Source organism: Planococcus citri, chromosome 1, assembly GCF_950023065.1.
Source record: "Planococcus citri chromosome 1, ihPlaCitr1.1, whole genome shotgun sequence".
Lineage (NCBI taxonomy): Eukaryota > Metazoa > Arthropoda > Insecta > Hemiptera > Pseudococcidae > Planococcus > Planococcus citri.
In genome coordinates this window covers 34,579,575-34,597,705 of record NC_088677.1, presented here as the reverse complement: position 1 = coordinate 34,597,705, position 18,131 = coordinate 34,579,575, and the positions used below count along the sequence as shown (strand labels likewise).

General features: G+C 32.5%; 1 protein-coding gene across 3 annotated transcripts in view; it reads right to left on the bottom strand.

The window, feature by feature from the left end:
• LOC135831600 (5-hydroxytryptamine receptor-like) overlaps nucleotides 1–17,786 on the bottom strand; it is a 112,311-nt gene extending 94,525 nt beyond the window's left edge. For 2 of the 3 annotated variants that reach the window (XM_065344208.1, XM_065344209.1), the window contains exon 1: nucleotides 17,445–17,785. The gene's annotated coding sequence lies outside the window, so the exon portion shown is untranslated. Of the gene's footprint in view, nucleotides 1–17,444 lie in introns of all 3 variants that reach the window. The other variant, XM_065344207.1, reaches the window with a different exon arrangement.
• Between the last annotated feature and the right edge of the window lie 345 nt (nucleotides 17,787–18,131).

The following is an 18,131-nucleotide window of genomic DNA, read 5'->3' as shown; positions in this document are numbered from 1 at the left end:
TTAATTATATAAACACTAGAACTCGCATCTTGAAAATGGAATTTCCGGACCTTATTTAAAAGAAAATTATTTTAAATGAATAAAATTGAATGAGTTTCCGTTCAACGAGATAATTATCGACTTCTCAAATAAATTTTCCATCAAATTGTAATTTTAAAAATGAGCACTCGGTAGTTGATATAGCATAAGTAGTAATACCCATGGTTTCTCATCCTATAAAATCATAAAGAGCGTAGCCGGGCTTAGGCGGTGAATCGACCGAGGGCTGGGATTTTGAAATTGACTAGCGGAAGATGGTCCTAATTAAATTACATAGTAGTAAGAAGCAATCATTTCATAAATTTTATCATGTACCGTTTCAATATTCAATGAGAAAAAAAAACATCACAACCCGCTTTTAGATTTTCACGCGCGCATAAATTTTGCAGAATAGATATTGGATAACATCACCACTCGGAATAAGTAATGAAAAATTAAAGCTCTTTCGAAATTGGTCGACGGTTAAAGACCCCCATTTATTCGCGTACTTGAACATATCCGTGCGATAATCGCTATTCAAACAAAGGATTCCGTTGGTATTTCACTTTTCTCGAATTGATTGTCATTTTGTTTTCAAGTTTATTAAAGTTGGAATTGACGAAAAATAAATTCCATACAACTGTGGAATATACGTAAGTGAGTTAAGACTTAAGAGATTCGCATACTCGTAGTGTAGATTCTATCATTTCTTAATACCCTATCGTGTACAGGTACCTACCTATATTTATAAATTGAAGGAGCTTTGTACGTAGGTATATACTAGAACTATAGGTTCAGATAAATATTTTTTTATTTTACCTATTAAAATTTCATACTTATAAGGTACATAAGGTATATATACGAAACTAGCGGGTAAATTAAACTCATATAAGCGGATTTCATGCTCGTTAAATGATTATATTCTTGAGTAATTTCATTTGTTTGCTCATTTCTTTGTTATTAAAATTAATTTTTCCACATGAAATTTCGCACAGGAAAAGTAGGCAGATACCGACGCTATACGTATTTTACATCTGTGTGTATAATACCTATATGCAGGATAGATCTCGTATATGTACATATAGGGTGTGTCAGTCGCATTTGGCTGTCTTTCATGTGGTAATGCAGCAATTTAAACTAAGTACATACGTTCGTGTAAATAGATTTGCAGAGTTTGAGATTCAAAAGGACAAAAGTATTCAACATCGAATATTATTTCTTTTTACATATAGATAACATCACTGTCTCGATATTACAAAGTACCTGCATATCAAAAAAATTGCACATGTAGGTATGTAGTACCTATACCTAGACTCTAAGTATGTTATTTGGTATACTCGTTCGGGAAATTCGAAATATTCCTCGGAATTGGTTATTTTATATTGTTTTTCTGAGCTGAAGATTAGAATTTAGATGAAAGAGATTTGTACATTTTTCAACATAACTAGATGTAAATGTTTCAGTTTGGATTTTTGAATCAAATAGAGAAATATCTAGCGTATCACATAGGTATATCTGGGTATTCTTTGACTCGTTGAGTATAAATGAATCAATTATACATAATTATTTGTATTGTACATATACGAACACAAATCTATCTATTGTTCTTCAGTGGTGCATATTTATAAGAAAATATGTGCCTACCTACCTAAATGCAATTGAAGATGTGAAGTAATGTTCAACATTGAACGATATTACTCAATAATTTATTCTTTCGAAACTTGGAAAAAGCATAGTTTTAAATTTGTAAATTTGGTCTGAGACTTTGGGTTGCTGCAGAATTGTGAATTGATGTGTGATGTTTATTGAATGAAATAGGTACCAATGCCTACGTTTTATGATCGTGTAGGTAGGTAAATTCTGTTGCACTTGGCGTGAAAAAATACACTTCGACGGATAAATTTAATTATTAATCAATTTACGATAGATACCTTGTTATTCGGCTTCTACGTAGAACTCTCTTCCAGGGTCAAAGTGCTTAGCTTAATTTTTTATTAAATCTGGGAAATGTCACACGATGTTACGCATTATTCATTCGTTCTATCAATCAAGTTTGGTTTGCGTATACCTAATGCTTACCTTCTGTGGATTTTTTCCTGCATTACGCAATGAATCATTAATATCTCAAAAATTTGAATCACAACAGATATTGAGACACCAAGTGATGGCAGAGATGAGGAAATAAATACCTACAAATGAAGTTGGAGCGGAAAGCTGCGAGATTTTTAGTTGAACATCTCATTGGCGGGGAATACGAATAGGTACACTGAGAGAACTGTTTAGTAGAAATTACTGTAAAATTTAATAAAGTGGCCCTCTGGTTACCCTTTTTGTAAAATTTACTACATTTTTTAGTAGTATGTACCATAAAATGTAGTACAAAAAGTAATTTTTACTATGTTTTTCAGTAAGATCTACTATAAAATGTAGTAAATACTACAAAAAGATAACCAGAGGTCTCCCTTACTACAGTTTTTAGTAATTTTTACTGAAGTGATTTTTCTCAGTGTATTAGCAGGTAACTTCAGTAACTGACTAAAAACATTGTTGGTGTTGGTACATGGATATAAGGTGAAGGTATTAAAGCTAACCACGAATAAACACATTGGAGATAGGACACCTATATTTTACCATATGAATATTTCAGCGAGCATGTTATCTTATGTATGCACATAGGATACGAGTAGATAAGTAGGTATTGATTAAGTCGAAGGAATGCGTTAGTGAATATCTCATAGTCAGTCATAGGACATAATTTCATTCCGAATTTATAGGAAGGTATATGCATCAAATCGTGCAGAAGTTTCAAAACTGCCTGCGCAAAGATATTTACTACATTTCTAACGATAGAGGAGAAGGTACAAATATGGACCCTCTCTAGCTTTTTGGCTTTAAAGGGTAGAAAAAATTATCAAAATTTTTTTTCGAATATACCATTCAAAAGGCCAAAGACTCTAGTATATTGTGTAAAAAAAATTTTTTGTTGAAAACTCACGGAGAAATTTGAAATTTAGAAAAGTGACATAAAGTGGTACAAATATGGACCCCCTCAAAAAATGAATAAAAATTTCAGAAAATTGTACAAAAATTTATTTAAAGATGTTTTCGCTGCTTTGGACTTGTCTTCTTTTCTCGGTATTCTAAAAACCATTGAATCAAAATTAGATGGAAAAAAAATTTAGGGGTCCATATTTATACCCATGTAAAAAATCGGCTCAGTTTATGAAAAATGAAAAAAATTATGAAAATCAGTTGAAGTAAAGACAAATATGAAAGTATATTTTGAAAGTACTCATTGTAAGCTACTTACTTCGCTAATAATTTTTTTTCCAAACTTTATTTGAAGTTGATGAATTACCGAATGAAAAACTTGTAAAATTTTCCATTGGGAAGAAAATAATGCGCAAAAAAAATAATTGCTGATGAGAGACACCCATGACCCAAGTATGTATATGCATGGATCTGAAATAAGTACTTGGATCATCAATAGGGCAAAACGCGCATTTCAGGTTGCATACATGCGCCTTGTGAATGGTAGGCTAAACCTTACAACACAACCCTTACAAGTCTAGCTGTAAACAATGCTGTTCACTTCTAGTTTTCTACTTTTCAGCTCGTCAAGTCAATTTTCTCGAGGAAGACCTTTGAGGATTTAAAAAAATGTAGTACCGTTGGAAAGGGAACAAAATTCTCTACAATTTTGAGCCATAAAATAATGGGGTCCTCCAGATGGTTTAAAAGTTTTACCGCCGCCTCAAAGTTCAAAGTGGACAAAACAATATGTTAAATTGGCTACCTTTTTTAACTCGTCAAGTCAATTTTCTCAAGGAAGACTTTCGCGGATTTCAAAAAATGTAGTACTGTTGGAAAGGGGATAAAATTCTCTACAATTTCAAACCATAAAATAATGGGGTCCTCGAGTTGGTTTAAAAGATCTGCCACCTCAAAGTGCAAACTTGCAAAGCTGACAGAACAATGAGTTGAATTTTGCCGCATTTTTCTGCTCCTTAAGTCAATTTCCTCAAGGAAGACCTTTGAGGATTTCAAAAAACTTATTACCATTGGAAAGGGCACAAAATTCTCTACAATTTAGAGCCATAAATGATAAAATAATGGGATCCTCGAGATGGTTTAAAAGTTTTGGCATTTCAAAATGCAAAGTGAACAGAACAATCACTAGCTTGAAGCCTACAGAATGTAAGGGGAATCAAGATCCGCAACCACTTATACGCTTTGTGATGTCAGAGCGTTTTGCCCTATACTATAGTCTGTTCCAAATAAGAAGTGCAAACTGCAACCAGGCAGTACACCAACAGGCGGGATGTTCTGGGGAACTGACTGGAGGTAAACCACTTTACGCAGCAATGAAAAGCAAACCGGTTATCAATTTCGTTGGTATAGCGTAGTGCTCCACCTTGCTTGTTCTTGTGGACCCTATGTTTTGCTCCTTGAAAAAGTTGCGCTTCTTATTTGGAACGGAGTATGGAACGGAGTATAGAACGGACTATACACTACTAACATAATTTTTTAGTACTCAGCATGACCGCAGCGTTAGTAGTTGTACACTAAACCATGGGGGGGGGGTTCATATTTGTATCATGTATGTACCTGGGTCCATAATTGTACCTTCTCCTCTAACACTAGGCAACTTTTTTGACTTTTTTTTTGTGTTTGGGTTGAAAATGGACTTGATTGATAGTTTGGACCCTAAAACAAAAACCAGAGCGATGTTTTTAAAATTTGAGTTGTTTTTCTGGTCAGAAGACGGGGAGACAGTCAAAGTTGCAAAAATGACCGTTTTTGCCCAATTTCAAGAGTTCGTAGCGACATCAGTATTGTTTTGCGAAAAAAACCAAGGTAATTTTTGGATTTTACGCGCTTTTTTAAGTAAACTACTTTCCTCGATTTTTGATTTTTGAAGTTTCAAGCGCATTAGACTAATTTTCAGGGCTTCAAACCCGAACGTTTTCGGGTACGGGTATCGGGTACGGGTACAGATTTATTTCTCAGAGAATCGGGTACGGGTATCGGGTACGGGTATGAAAATTTTAAACGTTCGGGTACAGGTTCGGGTTCGGGTATTTTAGGTGAAATACCCGAACTGTACCCGATCTATCGGGTATTTGGTTTCTAAATAGTCTCTATCGGGTTCGGGTACAGGTTCGGGTATTCCTCATTTCATTTTTCGGGTACGGGTACGGGTTCGGGTACAGAAATTGTTGGATTTTCGTTCGGGTATTCGGGTATTCGGGTACGGGTACGGGTACGGGTTTGAAGCCCTGCTAATTTTTCTAAATAAGGAAAATTCAATTTGAACTCCGGGTGAACACAGTTCCGCGCCACGGTTACGTGGTGGAGTAACGCCAGCTTCGCGCGCTCCCGAGTTTTAAAATATATTATACAAATAAAAATCCTCCGTATGCGCTTGAAACTTCAAAAATCAAAAATCTGGGAAAGTAGTTTACTTAAAAAAGTGCGTAGAATCCGAAAATCACCGTTTTTTTTCTCGCAAAACAATACTGATGTCGCTACACACTCTTGAAATAGGGCAAAAACGGCCATTTTTGTAACTTTGGCCATCTCCCGGTCCTCGGACTGTAAAAACAACTCAAATTGAAAACCCTCAATCTGTTTTTTGTTTTTGGGTCTAAACTATCGATTAAGCCCATTTTCAACACAGACATAAATTTGCAGTTGCCTATAGTGTAATCTTTACATGCCTCAGATACTTACTTAATTTGGAAAATCATAACTCGAGTTGTAACATACATTAAAGAAGTTATAAACACATAATTTTGATTTTCTATCAAAACGTTTAAATTAAAAACCCCAAAACCGTAGGTATGGTACCAATTATTTGAAAGCTTTTCCTCTTTCAGTATTTTTTTCACGAGAAGGTATAGGCCGACGATACAACACGACCAGAAATTTTTTAAGCAGCTGAACATATTACCGCAGGATTCATTAACGCGGCGAGCAACGTTCACCATGCAAAATCTCTTAAAATGAAAAACGTTTCACAATACTAAATTACAAACACTGGAAATTCAGGGTAATGTATGGGTTAGGTATTTTCCGCTGTTATTACGTTAGAGGTAGCGTACTGAAAATGAGGATCAAATGCTCATTATAGAAATTTAGTTCATACTTACAAAGGACTAGTGTGTGTGGTTTATAACGCTTTTATTCGGCCCATGGTGGTCTTTATCTATACTATGAATAAAATTCACGCATTGGTCGCGTCTACATTATAAAGAGCGAGAGCAAGAGAGAGAGAGAGAGAGGTAGATATTTTATGACATATTTTTAATCTTTTTTCGAAGTTGATTTTAAAAAAATATACGCGACTTTTTTCCCCACAAAAACCGCGACAGAAACAAAGCGAAAATTGAAAATTAAATTTTCACTATGCAGACTTTACTGTAACGTTGAAATGACACGGCTGTGGCTGGCTTTTCACTAAAAATGCAAATTAAATTGAATTTCGAAATAATTAATAGAAGTGAAATAAAGGGGTCGGTAATAAGGAACCTTTGTAGTATATTACTCGTATGCACCTACCTACCTACCAACTGCCTAATCTGTACGCATGTTAGAAGAACAAAGAGCGAAATCAACAAATTAGGTAATTAACCTAATTTATTTTCTATTTCCTACTTGTTTGGAAAGTAACATCTTATGGGTAGGATATGCGGTGTTTACGCAATTGATTTTGTTGAAACGAAACTTCTAGGTATAGTACATAGGTAGGTACCTAGTCTTGGTAAGTTTACGAACTAAGGGTACAGTAATAAAAGTAAAATAGTATAAAATATTACTAACATTTGCGAATTATATACCGTGTAAGTGCTTTAAAAGATAACAAAACATTACGTTGTTTCTTTAGTCAGGAAAAAAGTAATACTAACTTAACGGATATTTATAAGCTTTTTATATACGTAGCATCGGTTGCGAGAAAAAAAAAAACAAAAAATACACCAACCAAGAGAGATAAAAGGGTATATTGGAGATACGCAAATTTAGCCGATTAAATTCATTCTACGTATCTTCAATTGAGCTTGTTCATAAATTTCTGACCGATTAATAATTTGGTGTAGATTTTACATCTTCTTTAATTTATTTTCATGAAAAAAGATGCCAGCTTTGGCCGTGGGAAGATTTAAGTATATTTATCACATTCATTCATTAATAACTTTTACTCGGCCTTAGAAGTATTTTGAGCACAATTTTTGGAAATAGCATGCTCTAAAAACCCCATAATCAAAATTTTAGCTGCTCAAATTGAATTTTTAGTTTTTTTCGTGAATTTTTCAAAATTTAAAATTGACCATTTTCTGATATTTATGTCATGTTTTTGAAGAGAAAAAAATCGTATTTATTCAAGAAAAATGATGAAAATTAGTCTCCTAATATTAATTCCCCCAAACCGAACTTTACCAGGCGCGGAAATCAAATTTGGGCAGCTAAAAATCGAGTTGTGGCTTATCATTGACCTCTAAAGGATTTGTCCACATTTCAGCAGATTTCAAAGCAGACACTTCGAGTGGAATTTTTGAAAAATATATGGTTTTTTTGAACAATTGATAGATTGCATAAGCCCTGAATTGAATCCGAAACTTGGATCTACTTTTGATGAAACCCAAACTCAAACTCGAACCCAGAAACCTCGAAACTTTCTTCGATCGCGGTTCAAACAAAACACGATTTTTTTTTTTTTTGAAATTAGAGCTAGAAATCCAAACCCGAAATTCAAATTTAGAAACTCTGAACTCGAAACCCATTAGGCCAAAAACTCGAAAAAATGTGTTCAGCGCCAACAGCCAACACCACATGTAAATTGGTGGATACGTTTTTAATTTTAGGTACGAAATTTCAATTTTCCTTTTAGTTTGAGTTCCTACATTTTGAATAATTCAGTCTTCTTCGATACCATATCTGCTTTGAAAATAAGTAGAAAAAAAATGATACGTTAATGAATGGGCATCGTCTCTAAAAATCTAAAATTTCAAAAAGATAATCATATCCAAGTGTTACTTCTTGATGAACATTTTTTTCCCAACACAACTGCAGGTTTTTTTCTCTCAAATAATTATAAAATGCCTACCTACCTGCTTAAATGGACGAAATTCTAATTTAAAAAAAGTATAAATATTTTAAAGAGAAACCTTTCATGTCTAGCAAGGGTACCTACAAAAATTTTCAAAATGTTGACGAGAAATTTACAAAACAATCGAATAAAATTAATGTTTATTTTCATAATTTACCGATTTGGTTCCATATTCGTTCGATTAGTTTACTTATTTGCTAAGAAATAATTGAACTTTGACGGAATTACGAAGTATTGCGAAAAGTTTGCAAGGATACACAGGGGTAAAAGTTGCCAAGAAACAGTAAACTTTATGAGGGTTTGTTGTTTATTTTTTATTTTTTCCTTTTGTTTTCTTAGAGAAATAAAGCTCAATAGAGAATTATATTACTTCTTTATGGTATAGCAACTTGTGGAACTGTCGTGGGTAAATTTGGAGGTTTATTGTGTGTCATGAAATTTACGATATTATGTGATGTTTCCTGCTGTCATTATATACCTTACTCCCTGGTGTGAGAATGAAAACCGACGAGCAAAATAAATAAATGAATAAATAAGTTGAATTTGATTAACTGTAAAATTTTAAACGTAAATTATGAATTTCTAACTCGCGCGGAGAAATCTCGAATAACATTTTTATTATACGTTTGCTTTTATTATATTTCAAAATACCCGGCGTAATGTTGGTTCATAATTTATCGTCTGACTGCGGGTGAATTTCTCGTAATACGAGATGAAGTATCCCTTTGATGAATTTTCGTATCTTTCAGGCAACGTGGAAATATTTTCAACGATTAACAAAAGCTCGTTTATGCAACTCGCAGTGTGTAAAATTTGAAATAAAATTAGTTCCATTTTATAAATTAAGGACGCGTATTTGACGAATGTTGCAGCTGGTGGCGAAAAGAAAATTGTCAATGGTTATAAGGATACCCACATTCGAATAAATAAGTACCCAAGTAATATACAATACGAAATACGAAAAAATATTTTAAGGAAACGTGTTGGAATGACGGACGGATGTTTCTTTGGTCTTTGGTAAATTTCTCGATAGGTAGGTAAATAACTTCGACCTTTTCAAAATGCAAAATAGCTCGATGTAAAGTACTATCCATCTTACGAAACTTAACTAGGTTACCTATTCATTCGTAGCAATGATGAGAATTTCTTTATCAGAATGACATTGAGAACAGCAAAAGGCAATATTTATTGTAAGTATGTACTTTTTAAAAAATGTAACAAACAATGCCGAAATTGGAGATTTTTTGCATTTGACGATTTATTAAAATTATTGAGGAGGTATTCGGTTTATAGAGGGCATTTGTTTTTAAGTAAATTAAATTGATACATATAGTACTTTTCTTCACGAAACATTAGTCGAGAATCAAATACCTATACTCAATCACCTCTCGGACACGAAACTCACAAATTCATTTTGAAAAGGACACGTTTCGATCTTTACGAGATCATCGTCAGTGAACCTATAACTGAGTCTGATTCTGCCAAGAAAAATATGAAATCTTAGACTATACCTACCTAGTACCTAGTACCTACATGCTTTGCGTAATAATTTTTACGATAAAGGTGGGGAAATTGCGTGCTAGAAAAGATGATGTAGATACATGAAGTAAGTGTAAACTAAAAAAAAAAAAAAGAATGAATTTTAAATCCGGATTTACTTTGGTAGGTATCTTCGATAATTTAATTTTCATGAAGTAGGTACCTGCTCATAGTAAGAAGAGAGTATAAGTAAACGAATTTTTCTCGATCACTCGATAAAACGGGAGCTTATTCGTATTTTGATTCACTGAACCTTTGTTTATCTGACGGATAAACAACCACTTGTTGCGAATTTTACATTTTTAATTAAACTTCAAAGCTCAGGTAAATGAAACTGCATAAATTTTATATAAGTTTACTATCAAAAAAACAACTAGGTATACCAGTGAAGAAAACACAACATTTTGAGACAAAATTATTCTAATTTTTCAATTAGACCGAGAAGATAAACTTTCCACAATAGATCCGTAATTTTCCAGAAAACACGTCGTTTCAAAGGTTTCCTAGTCAAAAAAAAATACGGTACATCTAATTTCGAATGGAATGTTTCAATTAATCTTTAACCTTTTTTGTTTTCTGAAATAAATTCTACCCTAATTCGTTAAAATTGACAAAAACAAACAATGTTATGGTAGGAAGAGCGAAAACGTAGAAAGTAAATGAATATTCGAAATTTATATTTGTATTATCTACAAGGTAGGTATTCTGCTCAAGTGTCCTAAATTATAAAATGTTGTTAACGCGCTCGTCTTTTTCGTTCGAATTAGGAATTTTGTTGAGAATTTAATACCATCTACTTTAAGTCGATTCTATGTATTTGAGAGTAGGTAATATATTTTAAAATTTATTTAACGACGAAAATAGTAACTATATTTTGTATTTTTGATTATAGTTGCTCCAGGCCCGTAGCCAGAATCTGGCTGTAGCTGGGGCGAAGGAAATATCAGCTGGGGCAGCACTTTTTGAGGCTCGAACATATGTGAAACATCCCCCCCAAACCCCCCTCAACCATCCGTTATTCCAAAACAATTTTTTAAAAAAATGAACAGAATGAGTGTGTATATTTCAGAAAAAGATTATACATAATGCGTGATGCTGGGGTTGAGTCTAATACAGCTATCTGCGCGATTTACTGTGAAACTCTTGTAATAATTCTTTGGCTGTGACTGTTTCTGTTTAAATTTTGTCATGAGGTAAAATAGTCAAATTTGACTCGCGTCCAAACAACATTAAAAAAATATATTATTCAAATTTTTAAAGAAATGTTAAGACAAAAAACGCTCTTTTCACCTGAAAAAACTTTACTTCTCGAAACAAACTTTTGCCCTCACTCAGGGCTCGTACTTGGTCACTTTTCAAGAAACTAAGTTACTAAATTGGGTTACTTTTTCGATAAGTAACTTTGGTTTTCCAAATTATTATTATTTTTTTTTAATTTCAAAAATTCAATTTTTGCATTCAACTTGATGAGAAAAAAATGCTAGTAATATCCATAAGTGAATAATTTGAGAAAGTTGACCTACTTATACATACACTTTTATAGCCAAAAATAGCTCAAAATCTCACTTTTTGTCAACATTTTCAAAAATATCCTCGTTTCTTGCCAAAAATTGTTACTTTTTGGTAAAAAAAAATTCAAGAAATATCCATTTCCCTTTCTAAAAATTACCAAATAATTCCGCTTTTTTGCTTGAAAAAAATGTCAATGACCGAAATTTCTCCCATTTTCAACCGAAGGTTGCGAAAAAAATAATCATTTTTTTGGCCTATGATTGCCAAAAATTCGTGGTTTTCCTCAAAAATAGTCCATCTTGCTTTTTGCTAAGATTGTCAAAATTCTCGGTTTTTCGCAAAAAATTATAAAAATTTTCATTCTTTCTTAAAAATTGTCCATAGGTCTTCCCTATTGCTGAAAATTTTAGCTTTTTCGTAGTGTAAAAGTCTCAATTTTTTATGTAAAATTGCCATAAATTGCACAAAGTGAAAGTCTCACTTTTCGAAAAAAATTGCAAAAAGATGTACTGGATCTCTAATCCTCACAAATTACTAATTTTTACTCAAATTACATATCAAATTTTTGATTTAAAATTTAGTGAACGCATCGAGCGAGCCATCGAGCTATCAAATGCAATTCATGCTAGTGTAGCCATTTCATGAACGTAACCATAATTTTACATTGTTGAGTTTTTGGTTTTTTGTACTTTCTGATTTTTTTTTCTGATTTTGCTGGTCGGGGCAAACGTGTTTTTTTTTGATTTTGCTACCTGGGGCAAACAGCCTTTCTAGCCGGGGCATTGCCCCGGCTGCCCCTACGCTGGCTACGGGCCTGAGTTGCTCTAATGTAAGTACGTATGTAAGTGAACTACGTACTCGCAACACGTCTTACATCACATTCTATAAATAAAATATGTACTTATGTGTGTTCATAGTTCATTAAAAATTGTTTAAAGGTGAGTTGTGTAGAACAGGATATATAATTATGTAGGTACATTAGTAAGGTTAGATCAACATTTTTCTCCAAGAAGTATTGATCGGCCTTTAATAGAAATTTCATTTTAAAAAATTGCGAAAAAATTTCATCAAAAAATCTAAAAGAGTCGAAAAAACAGCTAAAATTTTGAAAATTTTCCATACCCCTAAAATACACGAAAAAATTCAGAATATTAGATATCATTTGAAAGTCTTTATTTTCAAATTAAATATTTGAAAAGCTATAATATGTTGGTCATTTATAAATTGTGTAGGTAATTGTTACTTTTGACCTTCCTACCTGCGTTTTGATGATTCCACTAAGCTGTTTTTGTTTATTTAATTTTGTTTGTTTTTTTCATTTAACGTCAGAAGGACGAAGTTTTATAGAAAACTTTCTTAGTAGGTAACTTTTTCGAAAAGAGGATAAAATCAACTTTCAAATGGCGTAATACTAATTCTTGAATTTGCACTTTTCTTTTATTCGTGACGTCATTGTGAGAAAAATGATTACAATATTTGATGAAATTATACGGAATTCAAAAACAATCAAGTTGGCGTGTAATTTTTAACGCCAGTTTTATTCCCATGAAAGGCCATGAGTGAAAATTTAACAAAATTACATCCAAATCTAAAAGCGTTGGTGAGAATGTTGCTTAACTGTGGATACCTTTACCTACCTACGAAAAAAGAAGTAAGTAATAATAACAACCATCAAGAAGATGAAAACCTCTTATTTCCATTCCTCACAAATACCCATCTACTTAATACTGAATAGCTTGTTGTAACAATAAACAACTATGAAAAGTATTACTTACAATGACGTAATATGTTTATACAAAATATTTGAACTTGGTCTCAAGAAAGGAACAAAGGTCGAAGATTGTTTCAAGAACAATACGAAAAAAAAGATCCCAAAAAATAATTAGGTACCTATTTTCGACGGAAACCGTCGAAACGTGAAATTGGTCATTGATGAGAAAAATTTTTTGTTTAATGGTCGGTAAATTTTCGAGAGGAAAAGAGGACAAATTCTATGGAGGATGAATTTCATACAACAAAATACCTCATTTTTCAAATAAAACAACATCGGATTAAAAGCTCGCTGTTTATAGATTACAAAGGTATAGGTACCTAGCTAACTATTTTACGTACGAACGTTATAGCCGTTATAGGTTTATTTTATGTCGATATAAAATTAGTTCCTTTTGAAAATAATCTAATTAATTAGCAAGCTAGAGGACATTTTTTACGCGTACATATATTTTGGGCGAGGATTAATTTACCTATGAAATTTTATTTAGATGACAAATATGGCTGCAGCGTGCTTTGCTCATTTTGTCATGAAAAATTCAATACTTTGTTAGACTAAAATAACATTTTCAGGGTAATAGGCAAACAAGCATGACTGGAGTAATAGCTCGTAAAAAGTTCAAAAAATATTGTTTTCGTGCTTAAAACGGGAGAAAAACTGAATTTTTTATTTTTCATTTTTTAAATGGATCATTGTAAAAGAATGAAATACAACCCTTCATGCAGCATAATCAAAATTTTCTAAATTGTTGACGGTGTGCAGCCTACAGCAAGATTCAAACTTTTCTGATAAATTTTTAAACGTTTCCCAAAACAAAAATTAATTTGAGTGTTCGAATGCTTGGAGGTTTTCTACGTGTATGTACTTTCGAGGCTTCCAACTTGAAAAATATACACCCCGTCTGAAAAATTCAAACTGGTCTCCTCAAATGTGACATTGAGAACAACTTTTAAACGTTGAAATTAAAAAATCTAAATAGTGTTGAAAAAAACGTTGTTTTTTTTTTAAAAAAAAGACAAAACAAACTTTTTTTTGTTGTTTTAAACATGGTTTTAAACTGCTGGATCCTCGTGTGTTTTAAACGTGTTTTAAACATGTTTAAAATGTGTTTTAAACGCGTTTAAAACACGAATTCATTTGTTTTGGTGTTTTAAACACAGTCTTTTTTTTCTCGACGTTTAAAACACTGTTTTAAACGTTTTGAACACACAGTACTGTTTTAAACTGACAACACTGAATCTAAAATCATGGATAGGTACATATATTTCTAGCAGCTTGATCGTATAAACTGTTATTGATAGGTAAGAACTCCAAAATTTTTTCTTCCAGTTTTCAAAAGTCTGTGACATCGATCTTTTCAGAAACTCAATAGAATTTACCAGTAAAATACATGAGGTCACCACTTCACCAGTGATTTACTCGCACTTATTATAGATCTATCACAAAAATATACCTAGGTAACCAGTTATAGGTAGTTTTTCTAAAGATTACCGCAGTAATTTACCGAAAAATTAATTACCTATCAAAAGTTTGCTGGAAAAGTAGAAATGAGACTAGTATTCTGTTAAAAATTACCAGTAATTTACCAAAAAATTACCAGTATTTAATTTTCCAAAATATTACCCGTAATTTACCAAAAAATTACCAGTGATTTACCAAAAAATTACCAGTGATTTACCAAAAAATGACCAGTGATTTACCAAAAATTACCAGTAATTTACAAAAAAATTACCGGTGATTTACCAAAAAATTACCAATTATTTACCAAAAATTACCAGTAATTTACCAAAAAATCATCGGTATTTACCAAAAAGTTACCAGTAATTTACCAAAAAATTACCGGTAGGTAAATACTAGTCATTAATGAAAGATTGTAGGTAGTAATTCTCTAAAACCTGACAGCATGTAATTCATCAAAAATTCCCAATTTACCAAACATTATCAGCTATAGTAATTTGTAAAAAAAATTGCCATTCATTTAAACAGAGAAATACCACTAATTTGGTACTTGGCTCAACCTCCCGTGTCACTAGGGACTTCGAAATTTTTCTGGGTAATCTACCACTTGACGTGTACTCAATACTTCTCACCAATTGAATATGTTTTCTTTGCTCCCCCTGATGAGTTAGGTATGTACCTCTCTACCTACGTACGAAAATTCTTGATGAAGTACAACCACTATTTTGCAGTTCTCAACTTTTTTTACTGCAGTTCTTTTACGAGCATCATCGGAGTTCTTACAAAGATGAGAATCAATATCAAAAATAAAGGTAAGTACTTGAAGGGCTTGATAGAAAACAATAATTTTCGATCAAGATGTCCTTACTCCTGCCATTGAAATGAAAGATAAGGCAAGTTTGTCTACGTCATATGTTGTGTAGATATTGCATAGTTCTCATGTAAAAGGCTCTGCATTTCACTACTCCCTCCGCCTTTCCATTTCGTAGTCAGCTCCTTCAAATCTCCAAACGGCGTATCTATTCACACTTGTGTATTTTGGATTGTAGTATCATTACATGGAAGGCGGCCAACTGCGACCAACACACCCTGTTGGCCTATGTAGGATACTTACTAATGATCACATATTTTAAAGGGAAAGTCGAAATTAAATCCTACTGATATATAAATAATTAGTTAACAACGTTTCAGCGTTGTGTGTCGATATACTGCTCAAGATAATCTTCAACTTGGCATTAACGAAGGAATTTACTACCTATATATTTTACGCGACATATTCTCTTCAAAGCCATTGTTCACTAGGTTAGGTACCTATAAGTAGGTACTACGCATTTGAATGGACAAAATTGTAATTTCCATAATGATTATATACTATATATAAAAATGTTTCAATTTTCGTCTCTTAATTTATATTACTATCTGTTTATGAAAAAAATAAATAGGTAAACAATAAGATGATAATCACTCAAAAAAGCTTCAATGTCGACAAATTTCTTCTCGATCCAAATAAACGCGTTAGTTCACTCGTGACAAAGACGAAATCCATTAACTTCTTAAATAAAGTACCAGTATTTAGTAAATTTCTGCTCGAAATGCGACGATATGTCGTATAAATTTAACATCAATCAATCAAGATTTCATCAATTATTACTACACTTACGTGCGGATCCTGTAAAGGGTTCATAAACACCAGCATTTAAACGCCGCGAACCGCAAAAAGTGGGTACGTAATGAAAAATTAATTTAATTAACTTGTCACGATTTTAATCCTTGCGTATAGCTTGTGTAAGTAAGTATCGTACAGATTTTCCGCATTTCAAGATACTCGCGATTTTCCTGCCGAAATAATGTAGGGTATGTTTTGATAAATAAGTACCTAAGTGGAATACTTGATACACGCGCTCAAAAACACGTGTTTCTTTTATCTTTTTACCGAACAGTTATAAATTTCATTTCGCATTAAGCTGCGAGTTATTGGTATACCATTTTCTGGATTAAATTAATCCTGTATCACTACAGATGTTGACTTTGTTGATCAGAATGTATAATATATAATAACAAGAATATGAAAATAAAATTAACCATACCTATTCAAGTTTTCAAGTAGGTATCCTACGAAAAAAAAAAATTCAAATCTACGTTCGATGAAAATGTTACGCTTTGTAACGTTAATTAAATTTTTCTACAGGCAGGAATGCAAGAGGATAATAGACGACTTGTAATCAGCGAAAAAAAAAGACGTTGAATAAAAAATATAATGTGTACAGTTTCAATAGAAACGTAATTTCAACATTTTTTTTGCTTACAAAGCACTTTAACCTTATCAAAGTGTACATCGTGAATCAAAAAATTCAAATAAATGCCTTCTGTAGCATGAAATTAATTTTTTTTTTCGTAGGTAGGTATCAAAACAATGAAACTTTGATCGAAATCATCATTCAATTAAAGAAAGAGTAAATATAGATACTTACATTCGAATCACAAATACCTAAGTATGCGAATGGTTGTATTGTTAGGCACCTATACCTACTTATAGTCTTATGCACGATTTATATTCACCTTTATAATATGCAAATATTTACACCCGAGGGTATTTTTATTCGCATTTGATATTCGCAAAGAAATACCTGTCTGTTGTTAAATTTTTAAAATCAAATTTTTATTCCCAAGAATAGGTATATAGGCAATTTATATGTATGTGTGTGTAGTTTGTTTCATGCAAATAATTCCAAAAAACATTTGTTGTTTATTTTTCACTTTCAAATCTTACATTCCGATGAAAGAAATAAATAAACAAACGAAATCACGACCATAAAAAGGATTAGGTAAGTACTTTGTGTCATCGAAATGAAAAATGCATGAAGGCTGCAGCATGTTTTCTGCTCGACGATTCGTTGTTCTTAAATAATTGTTGCTTTTTATCCTGTTGAAATATTCATTACATTTACATTTAAGCCTTCAATTTGAGTACAAGTCGTCGAAAAAAAATTGTCCTAAAAATTCTCAATGGAATGGAAAAAAAAAGAAGTTCAAACAAACCTGTATATACGAATACGGAGCCTGTAGAAACAGGAAGTAACCCGTATCAATAGGTTAATCCGGCAATCAACCCGATTAATTGATATCGTCAATCATGTTGGTTTTTTAAATGTCTACTATTTATTATTACCGTCGATTTCGTACACATTACGCGAATTATACTATACAATGTTGAATGAATGTTTTTCACTGTCGTGAAATTACAGGTATTGTTTCCGAAACAGTTAGAATTCGTTCGAACGTATCTGCTCGCGAGCGGAAAACCGTACCGAACGTAACCGTAATCGAAAACGAAATAGAAGAAAATCTAGAGTTAGGTGTTCATTCCTTTCGTTGATAGTATTCGAAGATGTACTCGGAGTGTTGCTGCTTGCGAATAGTTTGCTAGTGCGCAGCGACTAATTTTCGGTTTTTTACACTCATATTCGAACCCCGAAGCCGCTTATTCCATACACCACCGTATATCATGCATCGTGTATCTAGTATCCACTACCTATCCAGTGGCTAATAAAAAATAGAGAGAAAAAAACACGGGAAAAAGCTCATTTATAGGTGAATTAATTTTCATCGTATGAAAGATTTAATGGTAGGTACGCAAAATGTGTTTGTCTCGTAGGCAACAAAAAAAAATCACGAGTGTGTTTTTTAGTATGTTTACTAGATATAAGCATTATCATGATTAACTGT